Below are 20,121 nucleotides of genomic sequence, written 5' to 3'. Positions count from 1 at the left end.
CATGGTTTTATGAAGGGGAAGTCATGTTTGACATATTTGCTGGAGTTCTTTGAGGAAGTAACATATAGGGTGGATAAAGGGGAACCAGTGGACGTAATGTATTTAGACTTCCAAAAGGCATTTGACAAGGTGCCACACAGAAGATTATTGCTTAAGATAAAAAATCATGGGATTGGAGGTAATATTCTGGCATGGATAGAGGATTGGCTATCTAATAGAAGGCAGAGATTTGGGATAAATGGTTCATTCTCAGACTGGCAATCATTAACTAGTGTTGTTCTGCAGGGGTCAGTGCTGGGTCCCCAAAATCTTTACAATCTATATTAACGATTTGGAGGAGGGGACCGAGTGTAACATATCAAAGTTTGCAGATGATACTAAGATGGGAGGGAAAGTAGTGAGTGAGGAGGACATAAAAAACCTGCAAGGGGACATAGACAGGCTAAGTAGGTGGGCAGAGATTTGGCAGATGGAATACAATACTGGAAAGTGTGAGGTTACGCACTTTGGCAGGAAAAATCGTAGAACAAGTTATTATCTTAATGGCAAGAAACTTGAAAGTACTGAAGTACAAAGGGATCTGGGGGTCCTGGTGCACGAAACTCAAAAGGTTAGTATGCCGGTGCAGCAGGTGATTAATAAGGCCAATGGAATGTTGGCTTTCATTGCTAGGGGGATAGAATATAAAAATAGGGAGGTATTGCTTCAGTTGTCCAAGGTATTGGTGAGACCGCACCTGGAATAGTGCATACAGTTATGGTGTCCATACTTAAGAAAGGACATACTTGCTCTCCAGTCAGTACAAAGAAGGTTCACTCGGTTAATCCCGGGGATGAGGGGATGGACGTATGAGGAGAGGTTGAGTAGATTGGGACTCTACTCATTGGAGTTCAGAAGAATGAGAGGTGATCTTATTGAAACATAGAAGATTGTGAAGGGTTTGCATCGGGTGGATGCGGGGAAGATGTTCCCGATGATGGGTGAAACTAGAACTAGGGGGCATAGTCTTAGAATAAGGGGCTGCTCTTTCAAAACTGAGATGAGGAGGAACTACTTCACTCAGAGGGTGGTAGGTCCATGGAATATGCTGCCCCAAAAAGCTGTGGAAGCTACTTCATTACATAAATTTAAAACAGAAATAGACAGTTTCCTAGAAGTAAAGGGAATTAAGGGTTATGAGGAGCGGGCAGGAATTTGGACATGAGTCTAGGTTCGGAGCGGGCACAGGGGCCGTATAGCCTGACCCTGCTCCTATTTCGTGTGTCTAATTCTGTTAGATTCAGGAGATGGTTCTGTGATAGTGGATTGGCGGTTAGGATCAGATCAGCCATGATCTTATTGAATGGCGGAGCAGGCTCGAGGGGCCGATTGGCCTACTCCTGCTCCTATTTCTTATGTTCTTATGTTCAAATGAGAAGGTGCTTGAGACCAATCGACTACCGGGGTAGTCGTGGCTGAGTGGTTATGGTTAAAGCGATGGACTTGACATCTGTTGGGGTTTCCCCGTGCAGATTCGAATCCTGCCGACTACGGAAATGAAGACGTCGTCCCAAATTACCCGCTTTTACTTCATTTTAACCGTTGCCTTTCGTTTCCTGTGCCGAGACACATTCAAAGCTACAATCAAACAAAGATTCAAGCAGAAAGTAAAACAAGCGCTTCACCCCATTATTACATCAAGGCACCACGAGAGGCCGAGGCCACAGGAGAAATACTACGTTGTTTAATGCTCTTGAAACCGTGAAAGCAATTGTAACCGTCGAAAATATTTCTTTTGCAACGCATTGAAGAAAATGCACGTCGTCCGTGCAGCCATTTTCCAGTTTATGCTACTGCCTTCTGCGATGCTTATTAATGAACTAAGCCAGACCAGCCACAGTTCTCAAACCTGCCGGCCAAGATCGGTACATGATAACATAAGAAATAGGAGCAGGATTTGGCCATGTGGCCCTCGATCCTGCTCCGCCGTTCAATAAGTTCATGGCTCTACCTCAACTGAAAATTACCGACCTAGCCCCATATACCTTGATTTCTGTAATGGGCAAATCCATCTCGGTTAGGAATGTACTCAACGACTGAACACCACAACCGTCTGCGGTAGAGAATTCCAAAGAACCGCAATCCTTACAATTAAGCAATTTCTCCTCATCTCAATTGTTAATGGCCGGCCCCTTATTCTGAAACATTGACCCCGAGTTCGGGACTCCACAGCCAGGGTTAACAGCCTCTCAGCATCCGCACAGTCAAGCCCTGAAAGAATTTATATGTTCTTCCTTCGTACAGTCTGCTGATTTCATTTCACCACTGAAAACAATGCAGCCGCAGATTTATTCTCCAACCACATTCTCTGACACGCACGCGGCCGTATAAAGGGACAAAAGCAGCACACGAGAGAAATGGCGATTTGAATCCCGTTCGTTGTGTTGAATTCCTCAATTTGGCCGAACGCCATATGGAGCAGCAATTTGAATCAGACATTACACTTCATTTCAGTCTCAAAACGTTAAGCGGTCACACACTGCAAACCGCACGCGAAAAGAAAAGCACAAGGCCCGTGCGAGTCACTAAACCGCATTCAAACACAATAATCAAGTCATCTCGGGTCAAAGATTTGATGATTAGAAATTCATACCTCTAGCATTTGGCTGAAAACAGGAGATTGCAGGGGCTGCTCGTTTGTCGGCCATGCCGCCAGCGACAGGAACAAATCACCCGCTCACAACCGAGTCCTCCAACGTACTGGAGCTGATTGTGATGGAGCAGCTCAATCCTCAGGCCCTGATTGGACACATCCAAATGGGGGCGTTCTCGCGACGTTGTATGTGATTGAATCGTTGTTGACTCGTGATCAGGGTGCGGGGCGATGCAAGGAAGCTGAAGTTGTCTGGCAATTGTTATTGTTTCAAGCTTTCCGTTCTTGTCCATGTAAGTGTAAAACGGAGGAAAGTGTAGATAAGGGTTTTCAGAATGGATTATCTACTGTGGCCGATTTTCCTGCTGGATTTTCACGGCAAGAACTCTGCACTTGGAATATTGGTATAAGGGAAGTAGTATATCCAGGCTGCCTGGCAGAAGACTGATCGCTGAAGCGATTGTTCCCATTGGAAGCAGGAAGGCAGCAGCAGTTTGCTCACCACTGTTCATTTCACGGAATGAAAGACTCAATTTTTATACAATAGATATGTTTTCAATAAGTAAAACCTGGTGAATGTTAAATCTCAAGAGTTTAATTACCTTGCTTGTATAACAATTAAAAGAGTACGCAGGAGACAGAGTTCAGTTAACAGCCATCACTTTCAAGAGAGTCTTCTCAACTCGATGCACTCTCATTCCCATAGTGCATTGCACATCACAACTACGGTAACCTATGTGGAACAATTCAAATACAACATTCAAAATACACAACATCTCCTCCCCTCTTACATTAGATGTCCCAATAGAACCACAACATTTTAAAACACAATAACCTGGGTGGGGGTAGACTTCCTCCCACCATGGCTATAGCCATGGGGATTATACTGCCCCAGATAAATGGTAAGCCTCTGAACTTTAAGTTCAAACGTATAGGTGCCCGCCGTTCTCTGGTAGGATATCGGCGGTCAACCTGACTCTCCAGTTCATTGTCTCTCACAGGTGACGTCAACACAGTTGTAGGCGGCTGAGGTGCCTATATACAGGCCTCCCTTACTGATGAGATAGGGGCTCAAGCGGCTGCTTTCTCAGAAGTTGAGCCTCTCGGTGCAGAAGGCGGATGACCCACAGCATCACCCAATGGCAGATAAACTGCTGTTGGTGGTTCAGTGGGTGTTGCTGCACTTTGAAGAAGCTGATCGGTGTGTCACTTCCAGACAATGTCCTCAGGTGTCTGTCCAGTGTAGGGTACTGGACCAGTCTTTGCAATGACAGTAGCAGGAACCCACTTAGGTCCAGCACTGTAGTTCCGTGCCAACCCATGTTCACCTGGACTGAAGACTCTGTCTTTGGAGCGTTCTTCACGTCGTTTGCTGTGCTTATCCTGCTGATACTGTACCACGTCTTTCACCTTTGGCGGTTTCAGTAGGTCGAAGTTGGTTCGTAGCTATCTTTTGAGCAGTAGAGTGGCAGGTGATGCTTTTGTGGTCGTTTGTGGTGTGTTCCTGTAACTCAACAGGAAACTATACAGGCGCTGATGAAGCATTGCCTGGCCTTAGAGAGTGCTCCATGGTCTGAACAAACCTCTCAGCTAGACCATTGGTCGCAGGGTGCTATAGTGCAGCCCTGATATGTTGTATGCCATTCACCTGCAGGAATGTAGCCATTTCTTGTGACACCCATTGTGGACCGTAGTCTGAGACAAGTTGCATCGGAGATCCACATCGGCTGAACACCTCACCTAAATTCTCGATGGTCTTCTCAGCGGTGGTGAACCTCATTATAACAATTTGGCCACTTACTGTGCGCGTCAACAGCCACCAGGAACATTCTCTCCTCGAATGGACCTGCAAAGTCTACATGAATGCGGTGCCATGCTTCCTCTAGAAAGTCCCAGGGGTGAAGAGGTGCAAGCTGTGGCACATTACGAACTCTCTGACATGAGGAACAGGTTTTAGCTTTGTCCTCAACCTATCCATTCATACCCAGCCACCAGAAGTAGCTCTTCGCCATTTCTTTCATACGAACCATTCCGCAGTGTCTGGAGTGTAGTGGCTGTAACACTGGTTTCCGTAGTGATGGTGGAATAACCACTCTCCTCCCCCACAGGAAACATCCAGACTGCACCAACAGTTCGTTTCACCGTAAGAGATATGGTTTCAGGTTTGGGTCATCGCTGACAAGCTTGCCCCTGATGATAATGTCCAGCAGTGCAGACAACACTGGGTCGTTTCTGGTGTTTCGTCGGACCTGTGTAGCAGGCACGTTCTCCACCTGCCTAAAATAGCAGATGTCCAAGCTACGCATCATAGGCTTGGTGACAGGCAGCGGCAACCTGGAAAGACCGTCGGGATTGCCGTGCATGTCAGATTTGCGATATCTAATGTCAAATGTGTGTACAGACAACAGCAGCGCCCACCTTTGCATTCTGCCCGCAGCAAGTGACTGAATCCCTGTATGGGGCCCGAGGATGGTCGTGAGAGGGCGGTGATCTGTTAGTGGGGTGAACTGTCTCCCGTACAAATATTGGAGAAACTTGCGAACGCCATAAACGATGCTCAGTGCTTCTCGTTCTATTTGGGCGTAGTTAGTTTCAGCTCTTTTCAAAGTCCTAGATGCGAATGCTGTCGGCTTCTATTCTCCATTTGGCATGATATGAGAAACGACCGCTCCAACAACATATGACAATGCATTGCAAGCTAACTGTATTGGTAATGAAAGGCTAAAATGCGTCAAAGGCTCTGAATTCAGGAGCGTGTCCTTTGCTGTCATGAACGCCTCCTGACACTTGTTAGTCAATTCCCACTTCTTGCCTTTACATAGAAACCAATGCAGCGGCCTCAGCATCGAAGCTAGTTTCGGTATGAACCGTCATAGTAGTTCAGTAACAATAGAAAAGAACGCAGCTGGCTGATATTTTCAGGTGCTGGGGCATCCTCGATTGCCTTGGTCTTGGACGGTGCCTTGTGAAGGCCTGTGGCATCGATCACATGACCGAGGTACTCAACTGATGCCTGAATAAAATCGCATTTATCCCTGCGAACTCTGAGTCCGCAATCCCTCAGTCTCTGTAGCATTGCGTCCAAGTTACGCAGATGGTCTTGGTCATCACACCCAGTAACTAAGATATCATCTAAATAGCAGTGGACTCCAGGCAATCCACTAACGATCTGGTCCATAGCATGTTGGAAATGCGATGGAGCTAAAGTAAATTCGAAAGGTAGTCGACGATACCTAAATAGGCCCTTGTGCATCACAATAGTCAGCATTTCTCGTGACTGTTCATCCACATGCATTTGCAGGTAGGCTTGACAGAGGTCGACTGGCCCCCAGCAAGTCCCGCAAACAAATCATCAATATGGGAAAGTGGATATTGCTCCACGGACAATACAGGGTTAACAGATACTTTAAAATCTCCAAATATCCTAACTCCACCCCCTTTCTTGAGCACTGGTAAGATGGGCGTTGCCCATTCACTCATGCTGCATGGTTCTAGTACTCAGCTTTCAACTAGGGCTTCTAAGTCACCCTCGACTTTTGGTCTGATGGCATAGGGTACAGGTCGGACCTTCATGAACTTGGGTTTGCTATCCTGCTTAATAGGGAGCTTCACAATAATATCTTTCATGCTACCCAGTTCTCCAATAAAGAATTCTGCATGCTTCTTTAAGATGGCGGGTAAGCCTGGATCATTGTGTGACATCATATAGACTGATGACCAGTCTAATTTTATTTCCTCCATCCACGAACGTCCCAGCAGGGAGGGTTAGTCTCCTTTAACTATGTAGAGTGGTAACTTCCTAGTTTGTTCATTCAACTAAACTGTGACCTCAGTGATATCTCTCACGGTTACTCTTTCACCAGAATATGTCTTTAATGCTATGTTAGCTGGCTGAAGTGGAAGGTGCTTTAATGTCTTTTTGTAGACTGTCTCTGACATAAGAGATACTGCTGCCCCGGTATCGATCTGCATTCGCACAGGCTGCCCCTCTAACAAGGGTGATAGCCAGTAGCCATGCGAATCCCCAGCTACAGTCAGCACGCTCAGTGATCATTCCTCCTCTGACGTGTCACTTGCCTCTGTTTTGTCCTGTTCTACAGAGCCGACATGCTTCTTTGTCTTTTGTCTGAATGTTTCTTTTCTTCCTTCCGTCTTTGACGTTATCTCTGTGTCCTTTTTATTTCTGCATGTGCGCTGACTATGTCCCTTTTTACCACAACTGTGGCAATCCATGTCCACTCAACAGCATGCAGACGCAAGATGCCCCGTTTTGCCACAACGGAAGCATGGCCCTTGGCTCTCTGTTCTTACTTTGTGCACTTTTTCTTTTGTACCCAAATGTTGAGCTTCCTTAGCTGCCAACTCCGTGGAAATACTGATTTCAATGGCCCTTTGTAGTGTCAGATTAATCTCCATTAATAGTCTCTTCTGTAAGGCTTCAGTCAGTTCTCATACCATACACTAGCCTATCTCTTATAGTATCATTTAGCACGTCATTAAACTCACAGTGCTCTGATAGTCTTTTTAGTGCAGCTACAAACATGGTCACTGTTTCTCCTTCTTCCTGGTTACGCCTGTGGAACCTAAACATTTCAGCTACGACTAGGGGTTTGGGTGAAAAATGCCCTTTTAGTATCTCCACAATTTCGCTATATTGTTTAGTCCCTGGTTTATCTGGATGCACTAAAGTACGCAAAAGATTGAAAGTCTTTGGTCCCATCACACTTAACAATGTAGGTACTACTTTGTTCCCTCCAATGTCATTTGCTTGTGTGAAGTATTCAAATCGTTCTGTGTATGAGCTCCATTGTTCGACATTCTCATCAAATGGTCCAGTGTTAACGACAATTCCAGCCATTTTCCTTCTCTCAGGATCCTAATTATCATTCACTAAGGATCCTTCCAATGTTGAACTCAACGAACATCACTATCAGTTATTTAGTGCTTCAATTCACAGGTCGTTTCACAGTCGAATAAGTGTCCTTCCCGATTTACTCACTGCTTTTACTCCCCTTTTTCAAGTCGTTAGAACATTATACGCCATCTCGTCTTCCCGACATTGCAAGCTCCTTTATCCTCGAGCCAGCCTCACTTTAATTAACTGTCCATGGCAAAAATAACAGTTTTAAACACGTAAAACATATAAGTATGTGAAGGGGTTGGATCGGGTGGATGCGGGTAAGATGTTCCCGATGATGGGTGAAACTAGAACTAGGGGGCATAGTCTTAGAATAAGGGGCTGCTCTTTCAAAACTGAGATGAGGAGGAACTACTTCACTCAGAGGGTGATAGGTCCATGGAATATGCTGCCGCAAAAAGCTGTAGAAACTACATCATTACATAAATTTCAAACAGAAATAGACAGTTTCCTAGAAGTAAAGGGAATTAAGGGTTACGGGGAGCGGGCAGGAATTTGGACATGAGTCTAGGTTTGGATTGGTCATGGCCCTGTGGGTAGCGGAGCGGGCCCAGAGGCCGTGTAGCCTGATCCTGCTCCTATTTCATGTGTCTAATTCTGTTAGATTCAGGAGATGGTTCTGTGATAGTGGATTGGCGGTTAGGATCAGATCAGCCATGATCTTATTGAATGGCGGAGCAGCCTCGAGGGGCCGATTGGCCTACTGCTGCTCCAATTTCTTATGTTCTTAAAACCCGACTATTTTCCGCACAGCAGAGCCACGTAAGTTCAGACGTCCTCGTCGCCACTTTTGTTAAATCTCAAGAGTTTAATAACATTTCTTGTATAACAATTAAAAGAGTATGCAGGAGACAGAGTTCAGTTAACAGCCATCACTTTCAAGAGAGTCTTCTCAACTCGATGCACTCTATTTCCCATAGTGTATTGCACATCACAACTACGGTAAGCTTTATGGAACAATTCGAATACAACATTCTAAATACGCAACAGTCACGTCCCTGGGTGGTCTCAAACCATCAACCTTTCAGTTAACAGCCGAACGCGCAGGCTCCTTGCGCCCCAGAGACAAGTGACGAAAACTTTACAACTGGAATTATTCCACAGGTACCCAAGTGATTATGTACCAGAGCGTTTGCAGCAGAGGCACCGATTTTGCAGCAAATAAGAGGCTGCGTGGTTCCAATGGAATGTCGGGTTTGTCGTGGCCGAATGGTTAAGTCGATGGATTTTAAATCCATTGGAGTTTCCCAGCGCAAGTTCGAATTATGCCGACTACGGAAATGAGGACATCGTCCCCAATGAGTCATTTTTACTGCATTTTAACCGCTGCCTTTCGGTTCCTGTGCCGAGACACATTCAAAGCTACAATCAAACAACGATTCAAGCAGAAAGTTAAACAAGCACTTCACCCCATTATTACATCACGACATCACGAGAGGCCTAGGCCACAGGAGAAATACTACATTGATTAATGCTCTTGAAACCGTGAAAGCAACTTTAAACGTCGAATATATTTATTTTGCCACCCATTGAAGAAAATGCACGTCGTCCGCGCAGCCATCTTCAAGTTGATGCTGCTTCCTACTGCGATGCTTATTTAATGAACTAAGCCAGACGAGCCACAGTTCGCAACCCCGCTGGCCAAGATCGGAATATGAGAACGTAAGAAATAGGAGCAGGATTTGGCCATGCGTTCCTCGAGCCTGCTCCGCCATTCAATAAGATCATGGCTGATCAGATGTTCGACTCAACGCCACTTTCGCACCCGCTTCCCCTAACGCTTGACTCCCTTGTAGCTCAAATGTATGTCTATCTCCGCCTTGAATATAATCAATGACTCCGCTTCCACAGCTCTCTGGGCTAGAGGATTCCAAAGATTCACGACCGTTTGAGAGAAGAAATTCCTCCTCATCTCCGTTTTAAATGGGCTACCTCTTATCCTGAAACGCTGCCCCCATGTTATAGATTCTCGCAGGAGGGGAACATCCTCCCTGCATCTACACTGTCAATCCCCCACAGAATCATATAAAGAGACAAAGAGGGAGACAGAGACAAAGATAGACATATAGAGCGAGAGCCTCAGTTTGACGTCTTACGGACTGGTCCGAGGGAAAAGGGACTTCAGATATGTTGAGAGTGTGGAGAAGCTGCGATTGTTTTCCTCAGAAGGTTAAGAGGAAATTTAATTGAGGCTTTCAAAACTAAAGTGGCTTTGATTGAGTTAATAAGGAGAAACGCTTTCCAGTGGCAGGAGTGACGGCAACCAGAGGACACCGATTGAAGATAACCAGCAAAAGAATCAGTATGGGGAGAATTGTCTTACGCAGCAAGGGCTCAGGACTAATGAATATCTTACTGCTCAGGATAAGTTATCACGGCCCAGGCACTCTCTCATTCCAGGATTGCAACCGTTTATAAGTCTCAAATGTTGCATTTTTCACACTGGCAATGAGTTGATTGATAGCCGTGCTGTGATCAGCTAAGTTTGTTCGGGAGATGCAGTTGACAAGAAAATACATGGAATACGGATAATAACCGTGACTGTTCTGATACTGTGAGCTACAGTTAAATGTGGGCATGTAAACATTTAAAGTGTCTCGTTCACAATGTAATTTCCGGCTGGCTTTGAAAGAGCAGCCATTTCACAGAATGCCTAATGATAAGCTGCTGACTGTTGAAGCAGCAGCGCTGCGGAAAGTTGAAAGGTTGATGAGGTGCAAGCATTGCTTCGCGCGGGTGTTTTGATTGGTGGCATTTCAAACAGCCCCAAAATGCACTGTTCTCTGGGCAGGAAACGAACCCGAGCAGCCGTGGTGAACGCGCCGAATCCTAACCACTAGTCCAGCAGAAAAGCTGCGAAAAACTTCCTGCCAAGAAGCAGGGCAACGCAGTTATTCCTCCTTGCTGCTTTGAAATTCAAATCACTTTCACGCCAGGCAAACTTTTCGTACAAGATGACATCTTTTAGACGAGAACACAAAGGACATGTTCACTAAGCCACAGCATCAAGTGCGGGAAGGCGACCATTTGGCATATATTTCCTTCTATGCTTTTCTCAGAGACAGAGGCATAAAGTCAGAGAGAAGCCGTCGGGGAATTGAATACTGAACATGATAATATCCACGACATTGTAGAGGAGATGGTTATGCAGTGCTTGAGACAAAGCAGCAAACACACACAAAATACCCGTATGTGCTCTCTTTGTGTGGGTATGTCTCAGATATCCATCTCAGTGTCATGCATTCATGGAGGCTGGCAGCACGGTGTGAGGCCATTCGGCCAATCGTGCCTGTGCTGTCTCTTTGAAAGAGCAGTCGTGCTTTCTCCCGCTGTTATCTCATTTTCTCTCTCCCTCCTCAGTGCCCCACACAACAGGCAAACAGAAGGAGAACACTCTACTAACGAGGAACTGGTGCAGGGACTTGTTATAAATTTCGTCATGTACATATTTTAAAATTATTTTCGTTCATTTTGTTCTATTCAGCTTTTCCCAGGGTGTTTTTAAGGAGCTGCCCAAAGGTTTAAAATTGGGGAAGTTAAAAATTCTCCCCGTCGGGGAATTAAACCCCGGTCTCCCGCGTGACAGGCGGGGATACTCACCACTATACTAACGAGGAACTGAAAAGTGCCGAATCTGTCAGAGCAAAAATCGACCTGTGAACAGAGGGACAGAGGCAGAAGGGACAGAAATAAGAATAAGAACAGAAGGAATAGGAGCAGGAGTGGGCCATTCGGCCCCTCGAGCCTGCCCCGCCATTCAATAAGATCATGGCTGTTCAGATCTTCTACTCAACGCCACTTTCCTGCCCGCTCCCCATAACCCTTGACTCCACTGCAGCTCAAATATATGTCTATCTCCACCTTGAATATATTCAGTGACTCCGCCTCCACAGCTCTCTGGGGCAGAGGATTCCAAAGACTCACGACATTCTGAGAGAAGAAATTCCTCCTCATCTCCGTTTTAAATGGGCGACCGGATATCCTGGAGCTTTGCCCCCGAGTTGTAGATTCCCCCAGGAGGGGAAACATCCTCTCTGCATCTATCCTGTCAAGCACCCTCAGAATCCTATACAGAGAGAGACAGGGACAAAGAGGGAGACAAAGATAGACATACAGAGCGAGACACTCAGTTTGACGCCTTGCAGAGTGGTCCGAGGGATAAGGAACTTCAGTTATGTTGAGAGTTTGTGATTGTTTTCCTCAGACGGTTAAGAGGAAATTTAATAAGAGGCTTTCAAAATTACAAGGGGATTTGATTGAGTTAATAAGGAGAAACGCTTGCTAGTGGCAGGTATGACGGTAACCAGAGGAGAACAATTGAAGATAACAGAATCAGTATGGGGAGAATTGTATTACGCAGCAAGGGCTCAGGCCTACTGAATATCTTACTGCTTAGAAATGTTATCACGGCCCAACTCTCTCTCACTAAAGTCTTGCACACGTTGCTAACTTTCAAATGTTGCATTCTTCAAACTGGCGTTGAGTTGATTGATAGCCGTGCTGTGATAAGCTAAGTTTGTTATGGGGGTGCAGCCTGCAAGAAAATACATGGAAGTTTGATAATAACCGTGACTGTTCTGACACTGTCAGCTGCAGTTAAATGTGGGCAAGTACACGTTTAAATTGTCTCGTCCCAAATGTAATTTCCTGCTGACTTTGAAACAGTAGGCATTTTACAAAAGGCAAGGAAGTGCATTGTGTACCTGTTGAGGCAGCAGCAGTGTTGAAATTGCACATGTTGATCAAGAGCAGACATTGCTTCGCGCGGGTGCATTGATTGGAGGCATTTCAAACAGCTTCAAAACGCACTGTTCCCTAATCGGGAATTGAACCCGGGCCGCGGCGGTGAAAGCGCCGAAACTTAACCCCTAGACCACCAGGCAAGTTGCAAGAAGTTGCAAGAAGGTGCCTGCCAGCAAGCAGAGCAACGCAGACTTTCCTCCTTGCTGCTTTGAAATTCAGATCACTTTCACGCCAGGCAAACTTTTCGTACAAGATGACATCTTTTAGACGAGAACACAAAGGACATGTTCACTAAGCCACAGCATCAAGTGCGGGAAGGCGTCCATTTGCCATATATTTCCTTCTATGCTATTCTCAGAGACAGAGGCATAAAGTCAGAGAGAAGCCGTCGGGGAAGTGAAAACTGACATCATAATATCCACGACATTGTCGAGGAAATGGTTATGCAGTGCTTGAGACAAAGCAGCAAACACACACAAAATACCCGTATGCGCTCTCTTTGTGTGGGTATGTCTCAGATATCCATCTCAGTGTCATGCATTCATGGAGGCTGGCAGCACGGTGGGAGGCCATTCGGCCAATCGTGCCTGAGCTGTCTCTTTGAAAGAGCAGTCGTGCTTTCTCCCGCTGTTATCTCATTTTCTCTCTCCCTCCTCAGTGCCCCACACAACAGGCAAACAAAAGGAGAACACTCTACTAACGAGGAACTGGTGCAGGGAGTTGTTATAAATTACCTCATGTACATATTTTAAAATTATTTTCGTTCATTTTGTTCTATTCAACTTTTCCCAGGGTCTTTTTAAGGAGCTGCCCAAAGGTTTAAAATTGGGGATGTTAAAAATTCTCCCCGTCGGGGAATTGAAGCCCGGTCTCCCGCGTGACAGGCGGGGATACTCACCACTAAACTAACGAGGAACTGAAAGGTGCCGAATCTGTCAGAGCAAAAATCGACCTGTGAACAGAGGGACAGAGGCAGAAGGGACAGAAATAAGAATAAGAACAGAAGGAATAGGAGCAGGAGTGGGCCATTCGGCCCCTCGAGCCTGCCCCGCCATTCAATAAAATCATGGCTGATCAGATCTTCTACTCAACGCCACTTTCCTGCCCGCTCCCCATAACCCTTGACTCCACTGCAGCTTAAATAGATGTCTATCTCCACCTTGAATATATTCAGTGACTCCGCCTCCACAGCTCTCTGGGTGAGAGGATTCCAAAGATTCACGACATTCTGAGAGAAGAAATTCCTCCTCATCTCCGTTTTAAATGGGCGACCGGATATCCTGGAGCTTTGCAGCCTAGTTGTAGATTCCCCCAGGAGGGGAAACATCCTCCCTGCATCTATCCTGTCAAGCACCCTCAGAATCCTATACAGAGAGAGACAGGTACAAAGAGGGAGACAAATATAGAAATACAGAGCGAGACACTCAGTTTGACGTCTTGCAGAGTGGTCCGAGGGATAAGGAACTTCAGTTATGTTGAGAGCTTGTGATTGTTTTCCTCAGACGGTTAAGAGGAAATTTAATAAGAGGCTTTCAAAATTACAAAGGGATTTAATTGAGGTAATAAGGAGAAACGCTTGCCAGTGGCAGGTATGACCGTAACCAGAGGAGACCAATTGAAGATAACAGAATCAGTATGGGGAGAATTGTAGTACGCAGCAAGGGCTCAGGCCTACTGAATATCTTACTGCTTAGAAATGTTATCACGGCCCAACTCTCTCTCACTAAAGTCTTGCACACGTTGCTAACTTTCAAATGTTGCATTCTTCAAACTGGCGTTGAGTTGATTGATAGCCGTGCTGTGATAAGCTAAGTTTGTTAGGGGGGTGCAGCCTGCAAGAAAATACATGGAAGTTTGATAATAACCGTGACTGTTCTGACACTGCCAGCTGCTGTTAAATGTGGGCATGTACACGTTTAAATTGTATCGTCCCAAATGTAATGTCCTGCTGACTTTGAAACAGCAGGCATTTTACAAAAGGCAAGGAAGTGCATTGTGTACCTGCTGAGGCAGCAGCAGTGTTGAAATTGCAAAGGTTGATCAGGAGCAGGCATTACTTCGCGCGGGTGCGTTGATTGGAGGCATTTCAAACAGCCACAAAACGCACTGGTCCCTAACCGGGAATCGAACCCGGGCCGCGGCGCTCAAAGCGCCGAATTTTAACCACTAGACCACCAGGGAAGCTGCAAGAAGTTGCAAGAAGCTGCCTGCCAGCAAGCAGAGCAACGCAGACTTTCCTCCTTGCTGCTTTGAAATTCAGATCACTTTCACGCCAGGCAAACTTTTCGTACAAGATGACATCTTTTAGACGAGAACACAAAGGACATGTTCACTAAGCCACAGCATCAAGTGCGGGAAGGCGTCCATTTGCCATATATTTCCTTCTATGCTTTTCTCAGAGACAGAGGCATAAAGTCAGAGAGAAGCCGTCGGGGAAGTGAAAACTGAACATCATAATATCCACGACATTGTCGAGGAAATGGTTATGCAGTGCTTGAGACAAAGCAGCAAACACACACAAAATACCCGTATGTGCTCTCTTTGTGTGGGTATGTCTCAGATATCCATCTCAGTGTCATGCATTCATGGAGGCTGGCAGCACGGTGGGAGGCCATTCGGCCAATCGTGCCTGTGCTGTCTCTTTGAAAGAGCAGTCGTGCTTTCTCCCGCTGTTATCTCATTTTCTCTCTCCCTCCTCAGTGCCCCACACAACAGGCAAACAGAAGAAGAACACTCTACTAACGAGGAACTGGTGCAGGGAGTTGTTAAAAATTTCGTCATGTACATATTTTAAAATTATTTTCGTTCATTTTGTTCTATTCAACTTTTCCCAGGGTCTTTTTAAGGAGCTGCCCAAAGGTTTAAAATTGGGGATGTTAAAAATTCTCCCCGTCGGGGAATTGAACCCCGGTCTCCCGCGTGAACAGGCGGGGATACTCACCACGATACAAACGAGGAACTGAAAGGTGCCGAATCTGTCAGAGCAAAAATCGACCTGTGAACAGAGGGGACAGAAATAAGAATAAGAACAGAAGGAATAGGAGCAGGAGTGGGCCATTCGGCCCCTCGAGCCTGCCCCGCCATTCAATAAGATCATGGCTGATCAGATCTTCTACTCAACGCCACTTTCCTGCCCGCTCCCCATAACCCTTGACTCCACTGCAGCTCAAATATATGTCTATCTCCACCTTGAATATATTCAGTGACTCCGCCTCCACAGCTCTCTGGGGTAGAGGATTCCAAAGATTCACGACATTCTGAGAGAAGAAATTCCTCCTCATCTCCGTTTTAAATGGGCGACCGGATATCCTGGAGCTTTGCCCCCTAGTTGTAGATTCCCCCAGGAGGCGAAACATCCTCCCTGCATCTATCCTGTCAAGCACCTTCAGAATCCTATACAGAGAGAGACAGGGACAAAGAGGGAGACAAAGATAGACATACAGAGCGAGACACTCAGTTTGACGTCTTGCAGAGTGGTCCGAGGGATAAGGAACTTCAGTTATGTTGAGAGTTTGTGATTGTTTTCCTCAGACGGTTAAGAGGAAATTTAATTAGAGGCTTTCAAAATTACAAGGGGATTTGATTGAGTTAATAAGGAGAAACGCTTGCCAGTGGCAGGTATGACGGTAACCAGAGGAGACCAATTGAAGATAACAGAATCAGTATGGGGAGAATTGTATTACGCAGCAAGGGCTCAGGCCTACTGAATATCTTACTGCTTAGAAATGTTATCACGGCCCAACTCTCTCTCACTAAAGTCTTGCACACGTTGCTAACTTTCAAATGTTGCATTCTTCAAACTGGCGTTGAGTTGATTGATAGCCGTGCTGTGATAAGCTAAGTTTGTTAGTGGGTGCAGTCTGCAAGAAAATACATGGAAGTTTGATAATAACCGTGACTGTTCTGACACTGTCAGCTGCAGTTAAATGTGGGCATGTACACGTTTAAATTGTCTCGTCCCAAATGTAATTTCCTGCTGACTTTGAAACAGCAGGCATTTTACAAAAGGCAAGGAAGTGCATTGTGTACCTGTTGAGGCAGCAGCAGTGTTGAAATTGCAAAGGTTGATGAGGAGCAGGCATTACTTCGCGCGGGTGCGTTGATTGGAGGCATTTCAAACAGCCACAAAACGCACTGGTCCCTAACCGGGAATCGAACCCGGGCCGCGGCAGTGAAAGCGCCGAATCTTAACCACTCGACCACCAGGGAAGCTGCAAAAAGCAGCAAGAAGCTGCCTGCCAGCAAGCAGAGCAACGCAAACTTTCCTCCTTGCTGCTTTGAAATTCAGATCACTTTCACGCCAGGCAAACTTTTCGTACAAGATGACATCTTTTAGACGAGAACACAAAGGACATGTTCACTAAGCCACAGCATCAAGTGCGGGAAGGGGTCCATTTGCCATATATTTCCTTCTATGCTTTTCTCAGAGACAGAGGCATAAAGTCAGAGAGAAGCCGTCGGGGAAGTGAAAACTGAACATCATAATATCCACGACATTGTCCAGGAAATGGTTATGCAGTGCTTGAGACAAAGCAGCAAACACACACAAAATACCCGTATGTGCTCTCTTTGTGTGGGTATGTCTCAGATATCCATCTCAGTGTCATGCATTCATGGAGGCTGGCAGCACGGTGGGAGGCCATTCGGCCAATCGTGCCTGTGCTGTCTCTTTGAAAGAGCAGTCGTGCTTTCTCCCGCTGTTATCTCATTTTCACTCTCCCTCCTCAGTGCCCCACACAACAGGCAAACAGAAGGAGAACACTCTACTAACGAGGAACTGGTGCAGGGAGTTGTTATAAATTTCGTCATGTACATATTTTAAAATTATTTTCGTTCATTTTGTTCTATTCAACTTTTCCCAGGGTCTTTTTAAGGAGCTGCCCAAAGGTTTAAAATTGGGGATGTTAAAAATTCTCCCCGTCGGGGAATTGAACCCCGGTCTCCCGCGTGACAGGCGGGGATACTCACCACTATACTAACGAGGAACTGAAAGGGGCCGAATCTGTCAGAGCAAAAATCGACCTGTGAACGAGGGACAGAAGGGACAGAAATAAGAATAAGAACAGAAGGAATAGGAGCAGGCCATTCGGCCCCTCGAGCCTGCCCCGCCATTCAATAAGATCATGGATGATTAGATCTTCTACTCAACGCCACTTTCCTGCCCGCTCCCCATAACCCTTGACTCCACTGCAGCTCAAATATATGTCTATCTCCACCTTGAATATATTCAGTGGCTCCGCCTCCACAGCTCTCTGGGGTAGAGGATTCCAAAGATTCACGACATTCTGAGAGAAGAAATTCCTCCTCATCTCCGTTTTAAATGGGCGACCGGATATCCTGGAGCTTTGCCCCCTAGTTGTAGATTCCCCCAGGAGGGGAAACATCCTCCCTGCATCTATCCTGTCAAGCAACCTCAGAATCCTATACAGAGAGAGACAGGGACAAAGAGGGAGACAAAGATAGACATACAGAGCGAGACACTCAGTTTGACGTCTTGCAGAGTGGTCCGAGGGATAAGGAACTTCAGTTATGTTGAGAGTTTGTGATTGTTTTCCTCAGACGGTTAAGAGGAAATTTAATAAGAGGCTTTCAAAATTACAAGGGGATTTGATTGAGGTAATAAGGAGAAACGCTTGCCAGTGGCAGGTATGACGGTAACCAGAGGAGACCAATTGAAGATAGCAGAATCAGTATGGGGAGAATTGTATTACGCAGCAAGGGCTCAGGCCTACTGAATATCTTACTGCTTAGAAATGTTATCACGGCCCAACTCTCTCTCACTAAAGTCTTGCACACGTTGCTAACTTTCAAATGTTGCATTCTTCAAACTGGCGTTGAGTTGATTGATAGCCGTGCTGTGATAAGCTAAGTTTGTTATGGGGGTGCAGCCTGCAAGAAAATACATGGAAGTTTGATAATAACAGTGACTGTTCTGACACTGTCAGCTGCAGTTAAATGTGGGCATGTACACGTTTAAATTGTCTCGTCCCAAATGTAATTTCCTGCTGACTTTGAAACAGCAGGCATTTTACAGAAGGCAAGGAAGTGCATTGTGTACCTGTTGAGGCAGCAGCAGTGTTGAAATTGCAAAGGTTGATCAGGAGCAGGCATTGCTTCGCGCGGGTGCATTGATTGGAGGCATTTCAAACAGCCTCAAAACGCACTGTTCCCTAACCGGGAATCGAACCCGGGCCACGGCAGTGAAAGCGCCGAATCTTAACCACTAGACCACCAGGGAAGCTGCAAAAAGCTGCCTGCCAGCAAGCAGAGCAACGCAGACTTTCCTCCTTGCTGCTTTGAAATTCAGATCACTTTCACGCCAGGCAAACCTTTCGTACAAGATGACATCTTTTGGACGAGAACACAAAGGACATGTTCACTAAGCCACAGCATCAAGTGCGGGAAGGCGTCCATTTGCCATATATTTCCTTCTATGCTTTTCTCAGAGACAGAGGCATAAAGTCAGAGAGAAGCCGTCGGGGAAGTGAAAACTGACATCATAATATCCACGACATTGTCCAGGAAATGGTTATGCAGTGCTTGAGACAAAGCAGCAAACACACACAAAATACCCGTATGTGCTCTCTTTGTGTGGGTATGTCTCAGATATCCATCTCAGTGTCATGCATTCATGGAGGCTGGCAGCACGGTGGGAGGCCTTTCGGCCAATCGTGCCTGTGCTGTCTCTTTGAAAGAGCAGTCGTGCTTTCTCCCGCTGTTATCTCATTTTCTCTCTCCCTCCTCAGAGCCCCACACAACAGGCAAACAGAAGGAGAACACTCTACTAACGAGGAACTGGTGCAGGGAGTTGTTATAAATTTCGTCATGTACATATTTTAAAATTATTTTCGTTCATTTTGTTCTATTCAACTTTTCCCAGGGTCTTTTTAAGGAGCTGCTCAAAGGTTTAAAATTGGGGATGTGAAAAATTCTCCCCGTCGGGGAATTGAACCCCGGTCTCCCGCGTGACAGGCGGGGATACTCACCACTATACTAACGAGGAACTGAAAGGTGCCGAATCTGTCAGAGCAAAAATCGACCTGTGAACAGAGGGACAGAGGCAGAAGGGACAGAAATTAGAATAAGAACAGAAGGAACAGTAGCAGGAGTGGGCCATTCGGCCCCTCGAGCCTGCCCCGCCATTCAATAAGATCATGGCTGATCAGATCTTCTACTCAACGCCACTTTCCTGCCCGCTCCCCATAACCCTTGACTCCACTGCAGCTCAAATATATGTCTATCTCCACCTTGAATATATTCAGTGGCTCCGCCTCCACAGCTCTCTGGGGTAGAGGATTCCAAAGATTCACGACATTCTGAGAGAAGAAATTCCTCCTCATCTCCGTTTTAAATGGGCGACCGGATATCCTGGAGCTTTGCCCCCTAGTTGTAGATTCCCCCAGGAGGGGAAACATCCTCCCTGCATCTATCCTGTCAAGCAACCTCAGAATCCTATACAGAGAGAGACAGGGACAAAGAGGGAGACAAAGATAGACATACAGAGCGAGACACTCAGTTTGACGTCTTGCAGAGTGGTCCGAGGGATAAGGAACTTCAGTTATGTAGAGAGTTTGTGATTGTTTTCCTCAGACGGTTAAGAGGAAATTTAATAAGAGGCTTTCAAAATTACAAGGGGATTTGATTGAGGTAATAAGGAGAAACGCTTGCCAGTGGCAGGTATGACGGTAACCAGAGGAGACCAATTGAAGATAGCAGAATCAGTATGGGGAGAATTGTATTACGCAGCAAGGGCTCAGGCCTACTGAATATCTTACTGCTTAGAAATGTTATCACGGCCCAACTCTCTCTCACTAAAGTCTTGCACACG

At 46.0% G+C, this 20,121-nt stretch overlaps 3 non-coding genes across 3 annotated transcripts; all 3 read right to left on the bottom strand.

Moving 5' to 3' along the window:
- Positions 1–17,206: 17,206 nt before the first annotated feature.
- Positions 17,207–17,278, bottom strand: trnad-guc (transfer RNA aspartic acid (anticodon GUC)). The gene has a single exon. It is a non-coding gene; the product is annotated as a tRNA-Asp (tRNA).
- A 1,181-nt stretch (positions 17,279–18,459) lies between these two features.
- On the bottom strand, positions 18,460–18,531 carry trnae-uuc (transfer RNA glutamic acid (anticodon UUC)). Its single transcript has one exon. It is a non-coding gene; the product is annotated as a tRNA-Glu (tRNA).
- Positions 18,532–19,224: 693 nt separating this feature from the next.
- On the bottom strand, positions 19,225–19,296 carry trnad-guc (transfer RNA aspartic acid (anticodon GUC)). The gene has a single exon. It is a non-coding gene; the product is annotated as a tRNA-Asp (tRNA).
- Between the last annotated feature and the right edge of the window lie 825 nt (positions 19,297–20,121).

The sequence above is a fragment of the Somniosus microcephalus genome, unplaced genomic scaffold (assembly GCF_052327205.1).
Source record: "Somniosus microcephalus isolate GS21.2 unplaced genomic scaffold, FLI_Smic_1.0 unresolved_chr5, whole genome shotgun sequence".
In the NCBI taxonomy this organism is placed as follows: domain Eukaryota; kingdom Metazoa; phylum Chordata; class Chondrichthyes; order Squaliformes; family Somniosidae; genus Somniosus; species Somniosus microcephalus.
Note: the sequence above shows the minus strand (reverse complement) of the source record. Positions and strands in the feature narration are given on the sequence as shown.